Below are 18,313 nucleotides of genomic sequence, written 5' to 3'. Positions count from 1 at the left end.
ATGTGTGTGTGTGTGTGTGTGTGTGTGTGTGTGTGTGTGTGTGTGTTCTCTTGCAACAAGGAGAAATATAACATCATATTTGTGAATATGATGTTATCTTTCTCCTTGTGGTTTTTGTTTTGACAAGTGTATATGAATGTTCGATTATAGAAATGTAAATCATGTTGCTTAATATTTGAATCATGGCTTAAATTCTTATTGATATATGTACATTGCCATTGGCTAATAGACTTTAATATATTAAACCTTTGGAAAAAAAACTTACATTATATATATAGTGGGGGGTGAACCTCGAAATTTTTCAAATTAGGTTCGGTAGATACATATGATTCTACTATCTTTATTGAGACCAAGTTCCAAAAACGACTTGTCAAATGGGTCAAGATTGGTGTTTTTCCCACTTTTATTTCAAATTTGATCCGACCCACTAGTTCTATTCGACCCCGTCTGTGCGGTTTGCCTAAGACACATAAAAGCGGGGTGTCGTTGATACCTATATTGTCAATGGTAGGGTCCTCTCAACACAAGTTAGCCAGATGAGTGACAAGTATCTTAGAGACCGTTTTGGGACATTATAGTTTGTTTTGTATTAAAGATTCCTTTACTTTTGCCAACTTTATGCAAAACTATATTTATTCTGACAAATTTATGAGTTCTTTTGATATTTCTAGTCTCTCCACTTGTGTCACACTTTAGAAACCATTAATATATGTGCTGACGCCTTATGTCGGAGTCAACTTTCAACTCCCCCCATTCCAGAAAATATTTTCGTGGAATTGATGAAATTCGCCACTATATCGGTTGAATTTAGCTTCAATGATATCATGTACAGACATAGTGTATCTATGGGTTCTCCATTGGGAGCAGCTTTGGCTAATATCTTTGTAGGTTATCACAAAGAGTGTCTATTATCTGGTTTCCATAAAGCAGATTTTTACTTTTGTTACGTTTATGATATCTTTTGCCTATTCGATAATGAAACGAAAGCGGACGCTTTTTTAACGTCCCTTAATAACGATCATCCAGCCCTTAAGTTTACGGTAGACAAAGAAGCCAATTCTACGCTTCTGTTTTTAGATGTCCGTGCTTCTAAGAGTTCTTCAGGTTTTCTTACTTCCGTCTATCGTAAACCAACATTTGCAGGCCTCCATACACGATGGGACTCATTTTGTTCTATAAATCCACAATTTTATTTAAGTCCCTAACACATAGGGCTTTAATAATTTGTTCAAAGTATAATCGTGATGACGAAAATAAATTTATCGCTAAGAACCTTTGCAACAATGGCTATCCCTCAGACATTTTTAAATCTACCATTAATAAGAAAATTTCCAATTATTACAAATCTAAAGAAACTGCAGTCAATAGATGTCCTGTTTACCTTCGTCTACCTTGACTCGATTTTGAAAACAAATCTCTGTGTCTGCGCTACGGTGTAATTTTTCGTCGGATTTGTTTTTTCAACTAGACCTATGTTTTCGTCCATTCGCAAAGATGTTCTCCCCCTCCATCATAATAATTCTATTATTCATTTATTTAAATGTAGTTACCGTACGCACTACGTTGGGCGGACATCGCAAAGATTGGATTTTCGTTTAAAACAGCACGTACCATCAATGATTCGTTATGCAAATTTTTCACCTTCTAACGTTCTGAATAATGCATATGGGTCTGCTATCTGCGACCGCCTTTTTAATAATCGTGCTTGTACCATGAACTTTAGTGACGACATGTTCACGATCCTAAGCAGATCGCACTCGGCTTTCCATTTAAAAATCCTAAAAACTATTTTTATTAAGTCCTTTATACCTTCTCTTTATAAACAAAAAGAAAATCTTTTAGGACTTAATTTGATTTCTATGTGATTTTTACCCCGTTTATTTATTTTTTTTTTTTTCAATCATAATTTTTTTTTTCTCTCCCACGCCATGTTCATGACAATATATTTTTTTATCGTAATTTTTTCTCAATTTATCTCTGTTGAGAAGGAACGAAATTCTGTTATCTAGCTCTTTTTCATTTTTTTTAATCTATTGTATTAATAGGTCTTTATTCAGACATTTTCAAATTTTGTATGCCAAAAAGAATATATGTGTGTGTGTATGTGTGTGTGTGTTATATTATATTGTATTATATTTTTAACCAAGAATTTACTTATTAAATTCCGTAAATTAAATTGTTCACATACCAATTAAACCAGAATCAATATTAATTGACCCAGTTAATTAAGCTCAACGGTTATCAGTATTAATAATCGAGCATATAAATTATAATTCCACAATAAGCAAGACAACCATATATCACAACATGTGTTTTATTATACGATGTATTTCTTTAATGTTACAATTGTTACATAAGCATCCGGACAAGCTTCAACTGCCTCTTATAAATGGCTAACCCTCACAAAATACAAATGCACATACCATTTGTTACTTACAAGTAACGAAACTCATCTCTCTGTCTTTTATCCATTATATATATATATATATATAATATAATATAAAGCTGAACGTCTGTGTGTGTGTGTGTGTGTGTGTGTGTGTGTGTGTGTGTGTGTGTGTGTGTGTGTGTGTGTGTGTGTGTGTGTGTGTGTGTGTGTGTGGTCACGAATAGGCTCCTATATGGTTGACTATTTTTAAAAAAAACTGATTACATATAATGATAGAAGATGTATCGAGGATCAGGAATGGGTATGTTTGATCTGACAGAAAGGTGGTTCATAAAAATTGTGGGGTCTGCGTATGTATGGAAATAAAAAAAATAATTAAAAAAACATTTACAGGGGTTTTTGATATAGATGTACATAAAAATACTTTTATAAGTATGTTTCAACTAAAATAGGGATTGTATAATAAAATTGTGGGGTCTGCGTTTGCGCCTGTACTCCATGGAAATATGGCACAAACTTTAACAAAGACTTTTCATATCTATTTGCGTGAGTATACTTTGGTAATTATGTTTCAGCTTGAAGAAATATGGTATAATAAAATTATTGAGTGTTCGTTCGCGCATGACCTCCATAGAATGTAAATATGTCACAAAGTTTAACAAGGTTTTTTAAAAAGGGGTGAGGGTCAACAATAACACATTAACTTTAATCTTAATTCACATTAGCTTTTATTTATTTTTTTGAGTTGAATCATATTGTGTCGAATAAATTCACCTCATAAATTCATGTTCTTATTGAAGTGAAAGCCAAAAAAAGTCGGCGCTTTAGACAATTCTCGACACAAATTTTGCATAACTGTTTTTTTCCTTTTCCACTTGCATGATGCACTCTTCCGAAAATAGATAAATAGATAAATAATAAAAAGAAATAAGACCTTTACGTGTCAAAAGAAGGAAAAAATCCTGCTCAAGTGATTATGTGTCTTTTTAAAAAAATTACATAACTTTTTTATTTTTATTTATATATCTGTTTAAGCTTTTTTTGGCAGTGTACTAGATGGAATTCAGTTGATTAAAACTCTTTCTGCGTGTTCTTTACATTATAATAGTACCACCCTGAATGCGATGGCGCAGTACTACACCATTCAATACTGTAAAACTGAAACGAAACTGTTCTGCTTGAAAGGGTGCTATTTTCTTCTTATTCATATTTATATCGATTCTTTGCTTTAAAAAACTAAAATAATTACGTGTTTGCTTTTTTAATATCCCATTTTGCTGTTTCGGATTATTTTACTAAAGTAAGTAAAGCTTCATTATTTTTCAAAACTGTTTTTGTTTCTTTGGTTTTCGATATTTCGTCGATATTATTTAGTAAGAATGTTTAGCAGAAAAGCCAACAAACGACTACCCGAAAAAATGAATATACAAGAAATAAATGTTACCATAGTCAATAAAAGTTCAGTTCATGTTTTTTTTTGTGTTTTGAAATAGTTTTTAATGCTCTTTACTTTAAATAATTTCAGCGAACCGAAATTAAAACAAAATTTGAGGCAATAACTACTTAAATGAATTTTTATATAAACTACACATGCCATAATCGAATATTCCTCGAGCACAAAATAACGGAAAAGATTAAAATATGTTTATAAATATTCCTTACGTTGACGGAACTCTCTTAAATTGTTAACACAGAATGCTCAGGTGCCCCTCCTTCAAATTGAAAACGAGGCTCTCAATTTCAAAGTCGCTGCCATTTTGATTTTTTAAACCAGTTCTTGAATTAAAAAAAATTTATTACAAACTACTAAAAAATTCAAAGCAATGAAACTTTCTACAATAAAAGTAACTTTTATTGACTATGGTGACATTTATTTCTTGTATATTTATATTATTATATATATAAAATTTTCTCTTTGTAAGGAAACATCATTATCTTTACTTGCATCATATTTTGCTTAGGGTAAACTTTTTGAGTATCAAAACCTATCTCTTTACAACTCCCTCCTTTTCTTAACCTATCATACTTTCATCAATCACAGTCTATTTTCTGTAGGCTGTTTTTGAACCCAGTCAACGACGGGTACTTCTGTTAGTATATATATATATATATATATATATATATATATATATATATATATATATATATATATGTGTGTGTGTGGGGGGGTGTTTTAATTATTATTTCCGCTGTTCATCCTCTTCTGATGATGATGGTGATGATGATAACTACGCCAGTAACAATCGGTGGCGCTGGTTGGAACTCTCCTAATTTTTTGTGGAAGTAGAAGTGTTTCGTCAACATAGACGTGTTTCATTCTGTTGTTCTTTGGAAAATTGGTTTTTGACTCGTATTCATGCGCTACTTTCATACATTATATATATATATATATATATATATATATATATATATATATATATATATAACTTTTATTATATTTTCAATATATATATACATATACGTATATATAATATAATATAAATAACTTTCACAGTATATATATAATGTATATATATATATATATATATATATAATGGGAAAGTTATTATATATATAATGTGAAAGTTATTTATATATAAAATAATTATAAAATATAATATTATACATACTTATGATATTATAATACTATTAATATATAATATAATATATAATAATATTACGATATATAATAATATATAATTATATATATAATTATCATTATAATATATAATGACATATATAATAATAATTATAATATATATAATGATATATAGTAACCATTATAATATATAATAATTATTATATATAATATAATATATAGTAATCATTATAATTTATAATATAATATATAATAATAATTATTATTATATATAATAATATAATATATAATAATTATCATATATTATATATATAATGTGAAAGTAATTTATACTTTATATATATATATATATATATATATATATATATATATATATATATATATATATATATATATATATATATATATATATATAAGCAAAGATAGGGAGATAAAAGTTACATAAGAACTTTATTACATTATCGGGTAATAATAAGGGTGATTACAATAAGTGAAAGGGAAATTAGGGTGGAAACTTCTTTAAGCCCCACTATTAAGTATTCTCGTTACTCAAATCCCCGTTCTACTCAATGCCCCTCTTCTTTCGCTTTTGAAATTATTTCCCCTCTGTTTTCATTACTTCTTCCCCTGAACTTTTCCATTTCTAACCTTAAATGGATATAAAATCGCTGTTTTCTTCTTTGCCCTTATTCTTTTAGAATGCTAGCTTTTTTTTCTCCTCTTCTGATGATAAGAATTTAGCTTTGAAATGCCATGGCCTAAGGAGGTTTCCCTCCTCATTTACTTTTCACATTATAATTATCCTCATCCTTACTGACATGATAATTCAATAAAGTTTAATGTAACTTTAATTATTATCTCTCTATCTTTTCTTATAAATTGTTCCTCTTAATCGGGTAGAGATTCATTTAAACAGAAATGTTAGCTTTTCTCTAAAATCTATTTTTACAAATTAACTTTGTTTCTCTCTCACTCTCTCTCTCTCTCTCTCTATATATATATATATATATATATATATATATATATATATATATATATTAGACTACCCGCGACCCGTTGGGTCAGTATGTTATATTAGCTATGGAATTAATTTATGAGCGTGATACTTGTGACGTAAAGAAAATAGTTTCTGTTTTTTTTTTTTTACATAACAGAAACATTTCTATGAAAGTATATTAAAATGTGAAATCACGGACAGATCACTCAAACGTGAAAAAAATCCTCCTTATTCGTATAAAGTAATCTATTTTTCCGAGTAATCGCTTAAAATCGAAAATTAAACATTATTTTCCTACAAATCGAACGGAACGCCGACGAAAGTCATTTAGCAGCAAAAACGCACATGAACCTACCGATGAGAAATATAAGAATGAAAAACCCATATTGGAATCCTTCAACCAAGTTATAGAAACTTAAAATCTAAAAAAAATAATTAATAAAACCTGAAGCAAAAAGATAAAACCTAAATAAATAAAATAAAATAAAACTAATATTGAAACAAATTAGTAAATGTGTCAACAAATTCACCGTTCTCACACAATTATTTTGTATCTAGAAATGTAAAAAAATAAAAGAAGGGAGGAAGGAAGGAAAAGGGACGGATAGAGAGTAGTAGTAGTAGTAGTAGTAGTAGTAGTAGTAGTAGTAGTAGTAGCAGCAGCAGTAGTAGTAGTAGTTTTGGCTTTACTACAATTGTTCTTATGTTTGTCAACAGGTTAAAGTTGCTTAGTTGTAAGAAAATAGCGACAGTTTAGTTGTAATAAAGAATAGTTGCAAAACACTCCAATTGCGAAATAATAACGTTAATATTTCAGTGCGCAGGTCCAAATCTGCAAAAGAAGCAATTTGTGTTTATTTGTTTATGTTGTTATGGGTTAATATTTATGCGCACATGCACAACCGGATGTCGTAAACCGGAAAGTGGGTTACATCACTCGTTACAAGGTCATTTGAGTTTTATAATTATATATATATATATATATATATATATATATATATATATATATATATATATATATATATATATATATGACAGAACCTCCTGATATTAACTAAGTGTGACAGGAAAGACCTAATATTTTCATTGCAAACTTTGCTTTTGTATAAGCTTTATCACCCACAGAGGTCTCTACTTACTGATCGAAACATGGTCATGACTTTGTAGCAAGATATTACTGCTTATGTAAGAACAAATAAAGAGTATATATATATATATATATATATATATATATATATATATATATATATATATATTTATATATATATATATATATATATATATATATATATATATATAATAAAAATGAAAATAAATGAAACATAAAGAGAATAGAAGGGTCGCCATGTAGCAAGTACTACCTAAAATATAAAAAAGAGAAGTAAAAAAAACGAAATTTTATAACAAAATATTTTTATACAACAAATAAAATATAAAAGTTATTTTAATAATGAAAATGTTGATAGTCCAACAAAAGATTAAGTAAAGGCAATTGAGTCAATAGTCGTCCCAAGTCATTATGTTCATAAAATGAATAATATGCACGTGTAGGTAATTTATGTGAGTGTTTGGCAGCGTGCCTTTTTGTATGTGTGTGCTTTTATCTTGTTCTTATTATTGCATGTATAGATGTGTCCAAGTTTATGAAGGTTCGATATGTGAGTCATTGAATCCATTTTCTTTGCAACTTGCTTCCTCCTCCCCGCCAGGGGGTGGGGATTAAGAATGTATGTTCTGGTGTCTTTCAACTGCAGTTGGTGAAATCTGTCAAAAAACTGATTTTTTTAACCAAGTCTCATAGGAATTTCTTAGTTGGCACTGGCTTAATATATTCACATGTAAGTGTTACTTTCTGGAGCTTGGAAACATTTCCATTCGTTGAAAATTCTTTGGTTTAACTCGTTCATGTTAAAACGTGCTAGCTTTATGAAGGGATGAAGAGAACAAATCGGAGAAAGAAAGAAGGTTAGCAATTCGAACCATTAGTGTTTTGGCATTCGTTCAAAACATATCTCCATGTCTAATCTACCACAAAAGTCCAGCCACACTGAATATACATTTGCCCTTGACTTTGAGTCAGGTACTCTTCTAGTTTGTCAGTTTGAAATAGTATCAACATCGTTAAACGTCCAGATTGAATAGATGCACTTATTAAATATGCATCTAAGCATGTTCATAAGATGCTCTGGCCGTCGGTTGATCGATCTGCTACGTTTTATTTTGAAACAGGGCTGACATATTGGCCCTTTTAAGGCCAAATTTTGCTAAGTTAGCCTTTTTGAATCAGTTTGGCGTTCAAAAATTTTATTTGTTTTTTTTTTTTAATTAGCTTCAAACATTTATTTTATTTGTTTTTTTTGTTTTTTAATTAGCTTCAAACATTTATTATAGACCGGCAATCCTGCTTTGAAATAGCATTTTCGTAGTCAGTAGCATTTTTGGCACTCTCTCACTGAAATAACATTTGCAAAAACTTTTTGGTACTCTCTCTCTCTCTCTGAAATAACATTTGCAAAAAGAAAAACATATGTTCTAAGTTTCGTTGGTAATCAAACTTTTAAGTGCTTTTATCTTTTTTCTTTTTTTTCTTCTTCTTTTACTCCAAGTTGAAATTTGAGTGTTCAACATTTTTATCTATTCTGGACGATAACAGAATTGGATCAAACAATGCTGATTGTCCCTCGGGTTCAAATACCAAATAGACATTAGATAAGAGAAAATAAGCGAGATAACATTATCAAAATATTTTATTTTAATAAAATGTAAATCTAAAAAATATAATCAACATAACAAAAGACAAGTCAGTTTGGTATTATTGTAGATTAAGAACCCTCTTCTACTCCAACCACTACTACAAAAAATGATATGCTACTTTTTTTAAGGCTATTACGTGTAAATACATTGAAAAACTTATCAAGAAGAAGAAGAGAGAGTGGGATGAAATTTCACATATAAATTTAATGTAAAATGGCCTTGTGCAGTTTAACATCACAGGAAAATTTTTAAAAAGTTATTCTAAACATGTAGACGAGGGGGGGGGCTTTGTTACCTCTTTCCTTGCATGAGCGAAACTCTCCTAAAATAAAAACAATTAATGTGCATGTTAAACTGCACAAGTGCCTGTAAAACGCAACCCATTTTCGTGCCATTCAAGCATTTTTGGACAGTTAATTCCTTTTTTTGCTATAGGAGATAAATCTAGTGTACTTTATTGGCGACTAGCAGGTTGCCTAGTGTTGCCCGATCATAATATAGGCATAAATATTATATTTTAATTCATTTAATAATATAGGCATAAATATTATATTTTAATTCATACAGAAACTGAGACATGTACATGTGAGTATTATGTTTTTTCTAAACAGTTCACTTCTTGTAAATAAAAAAAGTAATACTAGAGCTAAGATCGAAACCAAAACCTGACAGTGAATCAAGTATGATAACCATGAGACCAGCTTGACACAATCTTTAAAGAGTATTTTCTAAGCTACTTATTCTTAATATAAGGAATCTGTCATGTGAACGATTCACGCATATGCATTCATGAAACAGTTGACAAACAGATCAAAATCCGATGAACCCCACCCTCACGTACCAATTTTTCAATGTTGTCCCCTTAGCAGCCCTTTTATTCCGGGTGAAAACCGATTAAAATTTTTCCACATGTCTGAATACTCTATATACCAAATTTCAAGTCTGTAGATTAAAAAATTCGTTGAGTATATAGGTTGAGAATTTCCTTCTCACACACACACACACGTTCTCACTTTTACAGATATTATAAATTGCATGTGGTTTTATTAGGCGATTATGAATAGTTTTACAGCCTTTACCACTTGGATCAAACAAAGAGTTCCGTTCAAAATTCTGTACAGATTCCCAAGTTTAGCAGGAAGATTCCTGAGTTCGACAAGACGCACCTGAAAAAGTCAAAGGTTGCATCAACCAAAACGTTGTGGGAATAAACTTTAAGATGAGAACAGTAGTTCGAATAATACGAGACCTATAACGGTTTTATGTAATAAGTAAAAAGAATATGAAATAAAAACTACTTGTTTCAGTTTAATAAAACTTTTTAAAAGAAAATAGGGTTTTTATCATGATAGGTTATTGTAAAAAAAAAAAAAACATTATCCTTTCTTATATTTAAGTTATTTCTCCCTTGCTATCCAATAAAATACTTTTATCTCTCTATATATTATGTTGACAATCATCAGTCTAGAAGACTATGGAGTTGCGCCTGTAGAGGTGGTTGAACACCATTTTCTGTGGCTGAATAAGCCTATTTTTGATCTATATTGTCAGTTGCAGATGATGGTCGATGCATCCTGTTGATGTTCTGTTGAATTTTATTGACTGGCCTTACTGAATAGTCTTTTGGTCTCTGTGATGGATCTTTCCTCAGTGGTCAGGCCTTTGGTTACTGTTTGTTTCCAGACGTTTCAGGCTTTAGCCTCGGAGGTGAGGATGACCAATTTCCTATTGCTAGTAATGAGATTTTTTTTTTTTTTTTTTTTTTTTTTTTTAGGAATGTGTTCACTATAGAGAATGTATTTTGGAATTTACCCATTGTCCATGCCGTGTCTTTGGTGAAGGGGGGGGGGGGGGAAACATGGAGGAGATACCGGCCCTTGTGAGCACAAGATTATTTGTAACGTTGTCCCTCCAAGAAATTCCAAGAATTTTACACGGATTATGCATGTGAAATGTGTTCAGTGTCCGTTCTTGGTGGCTGTAACTTGTCCATGCTTCGCTGCAGTACAAAAGGGTTCACTTTTGTGGATATTGTGAGACGTTTAGTTTCCCACACTCGAATTGTCAATTTTGCAAAAGTGGTGGATGCCTTTCTGATGCACTTTTTGAGTTCTTTATTGATAGTTTGTCTGAGACTGTAGACCAGAGATATTGGAATTGATGGACTACGTCTAAGCACTGCCCATTTATAGTAATGATGGGAGATGCTGGGGTTCTTTGGCTCATGACGTAGGTTTTCCTCAGGCTAATGGTGAGTCTGAATTCTTTACAAGCATTGGAAAACCCGTCCATGAGTCTTTGAATTCCTTCTTCAGTGTGAGATGCTGCCACTGCATCATCAGTAAACAGTAGGAACCTGATGGTAACTTGTTGAGCCTTGGTCCTGAACCAAAGGCGGTTAATATTGAAGAGGCGGCCATCTGATCTGGAGCAAAGATGAACTCTGTCTTCAGATGAATTGAATGTATTTCTCAGGAGAAGGGCAAAGAAAATGTGAAATAGCATAGGACAAGCACAATTCTCAGTTTGACGCTGCTTTTTACACCAAATTCAGCAGTGATGTCCCTGTCGAATTGCACAGTGCTCAGCATATCGCCATGAAATGTCTCTTAAGGCTCAGGAGTCTGAGAGAGCAGCCAATGAGAGTTAGCATCTTGATTAGCCCATCTCTACTGATATACAAAGTTAGGTATATGTATATGTCTATAGATTTATATACATGACTTTCCAGGGCTCCTGTAGTGCACTTCTCTTTATTGCAGATACTGAAGGTTCATTTTGTACCTAGCTTTGGGATAGCGAGCAAATAGTATCTGATTTGAAAATAGTGTTGAAAATGTGACAAATTATTCAACAGGTTATTTTAACTTGCAAATGATATGGGGAAAGGAGGAGCTCCCTTTTTTTAGGAGTTGCTGTTATGATAACACAAAGTCATTTGCAAACGTTATTGAAGGAGGTGGAGCACACTGGAAATTTGGAGAGACTCGTTGCCACCCAGTCTTCAGCAAACAACAGCGATTATTATAAGTGAGTAATCTCTGATAATGATCTGTCTGAGAACTCCTAGTGAGTACATCATCATCATCATCATCATCATCATAATAATCATAATAATAATAATAATAATAATAATAATAATAATAATAATAATAATAATAATAATAATAAATATTTATCTATATTGGATCCACTGTACCGAAAGTTAAACAACTGATTTTTTCACATACCAATTATTTTAATAATGATACGAGGGACGTTCTAAAAAGCATGCCTTCTATTTTTATTTCAGCTGAATACATCAGAGGAATTGAAAATTGCATTATTGTAATGACTGAAGTTATCCATTCCTGATCTGAAAGTTTCGTTTCTCTGTTGCACATATTTTCGGTGTGAGACATAAAAAAGTAATCCCTGTCATGGACATGTGTCGGAAGCAGAGGTGCGTCATTGATATCCTACATGCGGAAAAATTGAACCGATCATCATTCACCAGCGCCTGTTAAATATTTACAAAGCCGATGCAATGGATGTTAGCAGAGTTATGTAAAAAACGAAGTGAATATTATGATTTTAAAATTACATTTTTTTTTTTTTAGAATACTGCATATTGATGTATTTTGTCAGCATTTTTGACAGGACAGATTCACCAGTAAACAAATATTACCACTACTACTACTACATGAATTAACGTCTTCTGTTTTCAGCTGATGTGGTTGGACACCTTGTCGTGTTACCGCTGGTGTTGATGGTTGCTCTCCATGTATTATGATTCTTGACCAGACGCTCTGTGATGTTTATAGAATGGAGGTCAATATTGTGATACGTGTTTCAGTGTGAACAGGTATGGTATAATAAATTATGGGGTTTATCTATTTTATTTTTACTTTCATCATATTTTGCTTTGGTTTTGATAATCCCAAATTCGAAGCTATCTCTTTACAACCCTTCCTTTTCATAACCTATCATACTTTCATAAATCAGAGTCCATTTTCTGTAGGCTGTTTTTGAACCCAGTCAACGACGGGTACTTTTGCTAATATATATATATATATATATATATATATATATATATATATATATATATATATATATATGTATATGTATATATATGTGTATATATATATATATATTTATATATATATATATATATATATATATATATATATATAAGCATGCAGTTATTTTTTATCTATTTACAGAAATTACTGTTTTTTCACGAATGAGTAAATTGACTTATACAGAATATGTATAAAAATGTTTAAAAATATAGAATTATTATAATCTATAATATAAATGGCAGCTGTCTGTGTGTATGTTGCATGTCCGGCTAAAACTCAAAAACGACAAAACAAACATCCACAAAATTGTTGTCTTTTTTTTGTTTGTTTTTTTGTTGTTTTTTTTTTACATTGCTCTGGACTAATAATATCTAAAATTTAGAAAACATATTAATTATTTGGCCCTAAACTGGCACAGGTTTCGTCAGGTGGTATTTTGGTTTTCCGGGCAGATTATGTACTAGTTCAATGGAAGTAACTGACTTTTTTGATCAAGCAGTTAATTCTTGTATGCCGACACATTCCTTGAGGAAAATGTGCGTGCTTGCTTGCGTGCATGCATGCGTGCATGTGTATGTGTGTGCGTGTGTGTGTGTGTGTGTGTATCCAGAGAGAGAGAGAAAAGAGGAGGATGGAGGAGAGGGAGGAAGAAAATGGGAGATGAGAAAGAGAGAAAGAGAAAGGTAGAAGTTTTAATAGAAATATATTATATTTTTTCCATGGTAATGCAGGGTATCCCAAATTATTAGCTAATATTTCGAAACACTTTAAAAGTTTTTTCCTAAAAATAAATACTTTTTGAAAAATTTAATTGCAGTTTTAAGATTGTTTTGAGAATTTATCCGTTGGAATACAAAGGGGTTAATCCATTAATAGTAAGTTGACATTTATCTCTGTTTGATCAAAATTTAATTTTCAATAACTGTAAAAGAATAAAAGACATAATTAACTCCCTTTAATTACTAACACTTTCTAATAATTGAAGTTTTACTAAGACAATTAACGATATAATATTTTGATTTTCTAAAAAATGTGGATTTTGAAGACTATAATCCATTAAGTACTAGAAATATATTGACCCAATTTTTTTTTTTTTTTTTTTTGAGATATCGTTTCGTATTTTAATTGTTATTAGAAATTTAAGAAAGCCAAACGCGATATTTTTTCTCTTCTTTAATTTTCTCTAATTTTTATACTATCGAGTGGAAACTTTTTGTAATAACCAAAAATGGGTTAAAATGCACTAAGTCATTTATTTTACTTAGAAAGCAAAATATTGACTCTCCTATAAATAGGATACTAAGCACATGTAATAGATTTTTAAAATCGAGAGGTTGTATATTCAAAATAAAATTTATACATTATAGTAAAAATTAAAGCAATTCACACAAAGAATTACATTGCACTTTTAACAATAAGTTAGTGGCTTGCTATTGTAATCTACTATTTATATAAGTTCATACATTATCAAACAGAACAGGATTTAAGCAAATGTCACAAATATTTTTAAAAAGGTTCCAACAAATTTCAGATCGTAGTTGATAAATATAGATTTATATAGATAAAATTTACACATTGTGGTAAGGAGTAAAGCAGTTCTAAAAAAGAGTTACATTGCAATGTTAAATGAGTAAGAATTAGTGATGGGACGATTCCAATATTTTTCCTGATTCCGATACAATTACCGATTCCATGCTAAATTCCTTTATAAATTTCTAATTATTGCACTATGAGATTGTTATTTTCCCCGCTTTTCATAAAAAACATGTTAAATATGCAGATATTTTCCTAAACGTCAAAATACACTTGTGGAGGATGATCTATCGATTTAAACTTTACTGATATTTTAAAATCAATAAATATTTATTATTTTATCATTATTACCAGCAATGCAAGATTTTGGTTTAAACAAAATCAAATAAAAAAAGACAATTAAAGGAATCGTTTTAGCATCGGAAAATAGGCATCAATTTTTCCGATTCTGATACCGATTCCGATAACCCCAAATAGTTTGATTTTTCTGATTCCCGATTCAGATTCAGATTAATCGTCCCAATACTAGTTAGAATGCACTAAGTCATTTAATTTATTTAGAGAGTGAAATTATTATCAAACAGAACAGGATTTTAGCAAATGTCATAAGAATTTTTAAAAGGGTTCCAACAACTTTCAGATAATAGTTGATGAATATAGATGAACTAAAATAAAATAAAATTTACACAATATGATAAAGACCAAAGTGGCTTGTTACTGCAAAACTCATTTATATAAGTTCATATCCTGGGCGACGCCGAGTAAATTTTTTTGTAAATTTTGCATTCAAATTTGTTTGCAATTGTTTCAATGCCACAAATACAAAAATTTTTTTATGTATGTACCGCTCTTTAGTTGGCTATCGACCAAAAATATAAGGCAAAAAAAAAAATCGACCATGTTGTTGGGGAAAGGTAATAAACATAATTTACGGGTGCTCATCGAACAAATGAAATATTAGCATTTTTCATAGGAATTTTTAAAAAGTGTTCCATCAACCCTGGGAGAGAAGTTGATGAATATAGCTGAATGTTATCTTTTCCTCTAAGTTATTATGCAGTAAGAAGTACTATTATATACTTTCTTATAGATTATTTGATGTTCTATTTATAGAACAGTGGGACCTGGTGCGGTAAAACAGTAAAAGAAACATAAAAACATTGAATGGCAATTGAATAATGAGTTTTCTGTTGTTCAAATTGAGGTATTTTTCATGTTTTGTAAAGAGAGGTCACTTTATTATTATGTTTTTTTTTTTTTTTTTAAATTTTTATTTTGGGACTTTCGTAAGAAGGAAGGTAAACTAATGAATCAGAATCTTGTTTTATTTATATTAGAAGTCTCTGGAGTTAATTAACTTTGAAACAATTGTAAAATTACTTTTCTATTAATGTGTTTTGACATTAGTCACAAATACCTTTCAATATATAGATATGTGTGTGTGTATGTGTTTGTGTGTGTGTGTTTAAGTGCAATAGAGTTATAAATAAATAGAGTTATGCCATTCACTTATTTAATGTCTGTTTCAGGGCTAAAAATCTTACACGTTTCAACATACTTGAATAAAATTCTAGAATGTATATTGGTTGTTTGTATCCTAAAGAAAGAATTTGTCCACAATCATAATTTTTGTTTACTTTTGGTTATTTAAAAAATATAATTGTGAACTGACTCTTTCTTTGATCATTGATATATATATATATATATATATATATATATATATATATATATATATATATATATATATATATATATATATATATATAGTACTTGTGCAGAATTTGAACCAGACGTAACTAACTGGCTGCTCGGTTTTGTTCGGAACATTACGGCTTTTGCCAAGCGTCGACGATTATCAAAGCGTAACAACACTATTCAAGGAAAATAAAATACTGAAGAAGACATTTAAATATAATGAAATCAGCAAAAAAAAAATACTTATATACCGAAAATAAAAAAGAAACAATGGCCTACCGTAACAATTTCCTTTTTATTCTTATAACAAATTTTTTAAGTTAAAAAAAAATAAACAAGTAAGTTGTATTTTTTTAACCATTTTTTTTTTGTCAAACAAAATTGAACACAATAAGAAAACCAATTTTTTTGTGATCTGCATATATTTTTTTAATAAAAGTTTTTTTTTTTAAACACTGTTTTATGTGCTTTCATGTATTGCATTTTTCTTGGTTTTTGTAAATAATGTAAAGTAAACTTTTTTTTGTTATTTTTTTCTTTTCATAAATATTTTTTTCCTGCAGGGTGGGGCCAGGCAACTGTTTCTTTTTGTTTTTGTTTTTTACTAAAATAAATTAAGACAGTCGTGGTATTCTTTTAAGATTTCGTCCTGATAAACCATCTAAAACCTGCTCCGAGCGCATGACGTCATGTTCCGAACGCATGACGTCATGTTCCGAGCAAAGCCGAGCGGGCGGTTAGTTACGTCTGGTTCAAATTCTGCACAAGTACCATATATGTATATATAAACAAAAATTGAGTTTAAATTCTGTATATTAAAATTTACAATAAATTTGCTTTTTGACAAGATTTAGGGTGTATATATATATATATATATATATGTGTGTGTGTGTGTGTGTGTGTGTGTGTGTGTGTGTGTGTGTGTGTGTGTGTGTGTGTGTGTGTGTGTGTGTGTGTTTAATTATATACACATTGAGAAGCAATAACTAAGTAAGAATCCGTCCATAGGATAATATAGTTTTTAAATAAACATAACCTTTTCCACTGTTCATCCTCTTTTGATGATGATGGTGATGATGATAACTACGCCAGTAATAATCGGTGGCGCCGGTTGGAACTCTCCTCATTTTGTGTGGAAGTATAACTGTTTCGTCAACATAGACGTTATACAAGGCGCTTGTTTCATTCTGTTGTTCTTTGGAAAGTCGGTTTTTGATTCGTACTCATACGCTACTTTATAATTTACCTTTGTCAGCATCTCCATCAGTTCCTTGTCGTGAGAGTCATTTTTCAAGACCTGGCAAAGAGACTGAATAAACCAGGAGCCGTTCAGAGAATTTCTCCAAGAATAGTATCCAGGAACAGTCGAATAGGAGATCAAGACATCGGCCCATATTGGGATCTTGGTATATTTAACCTGCATTTTTATATTCTTGATCGCATCGTGAACTTCTTTACCTTCGTCCATTTTGGTACCGCGACAAGCTTGGATGAAAAACAATTTTGGTTTGCCTGTAAGACTTGGGCACTTGTCAGGGAGAAGAGGTGTTATAAGTTCTTCAACCGTAACTTTACCGTCGGTGGAGAAGATGACATTATCGTCATCACCATGAGAAAGGATGACGCAGACAAAGCAGTCGTTGTTACTCTGGTCCGCGATACTCATGTCCTCCAGTAACTGCTTCATAGACTTGCTGTCTTGGTTGTGGCGTATGATGACATGGAAGCCGAGATTTTTTAAAACCGATTCGATACAGCGGGCGTCTTTTGCGGATCCTTGTCGTTCCGGCATCCCATTTAAGAATATCACATTATTTATTATCAGTGCGATTCCTCGTCTCTCATGGTCCATCTTATAGGCAAATGTTCTGTCAGGATTTTCCAAGGGAATTTCTGGGTCATGTTCCGTTGTTAGCATGCCCTCGTATAATTGACGAATGGTGGCAATTCGTTTCGGATATGCTGAAGATGGGGACGATGATAAATATGCGTCGGTTTGATCATTGGAAGTCATGGCGTTGCTTGCGGTTATCGGAACTGATTAACACGACTAATGCTTTACAAATAAATGAACGAATTCAGCAAAGGCGGTTATATAAACAACTATAATGATTCAACTACTTCAGAACTGATATCAACAAGATAAGGTATTACGCACTATTCGATTTTTATTGTTCAGTCCGAAACCATTTTCTTATCTAACGAAAAACAACATCCTTATCAAACAGCCTAATAAACTTAATAAAACATATTATCCAACAACATTAAACTTTCGATTACAGTTAAAATTATATACATTAAAATGT

The 18,313-nt window shown here is 30.9% G+C and overlaps 1 pseudogene; it reads right to left on the bottom strand.

Moving 5' to 3' along the window:
• Nucleotides 1-16,887: 16,887 nt before the first annotated feature.
• LOC145243437 (caspase-3 pseudogene) lies at nt 16,888-18,063 on the bottom strand (annotated as a pseudogene).
• Between the last annotated feature and the right edge of the window lie 250 nt (nt 18,064-18,313).

Source organism: Euprymna scolopes, chromosome 22 (genome assembly GCF_053919585.1).
Source record: "Euprymna scolopes isolate OS-2025 chromosome 22, ASM5391958v1, whole genome shotgun sequence".
In the NCBI taxonomy this organism is placed as follows: domain Eukaryota; kingdom Metazoa; phylum Mollusca; class Cephalopoda; order Sepiida; family Sepiolidae; genus Euprymna; species Euprymna scolopes.
This window is presented reverse-complemented; position numbering and strand designations above follow the sequence as displayed.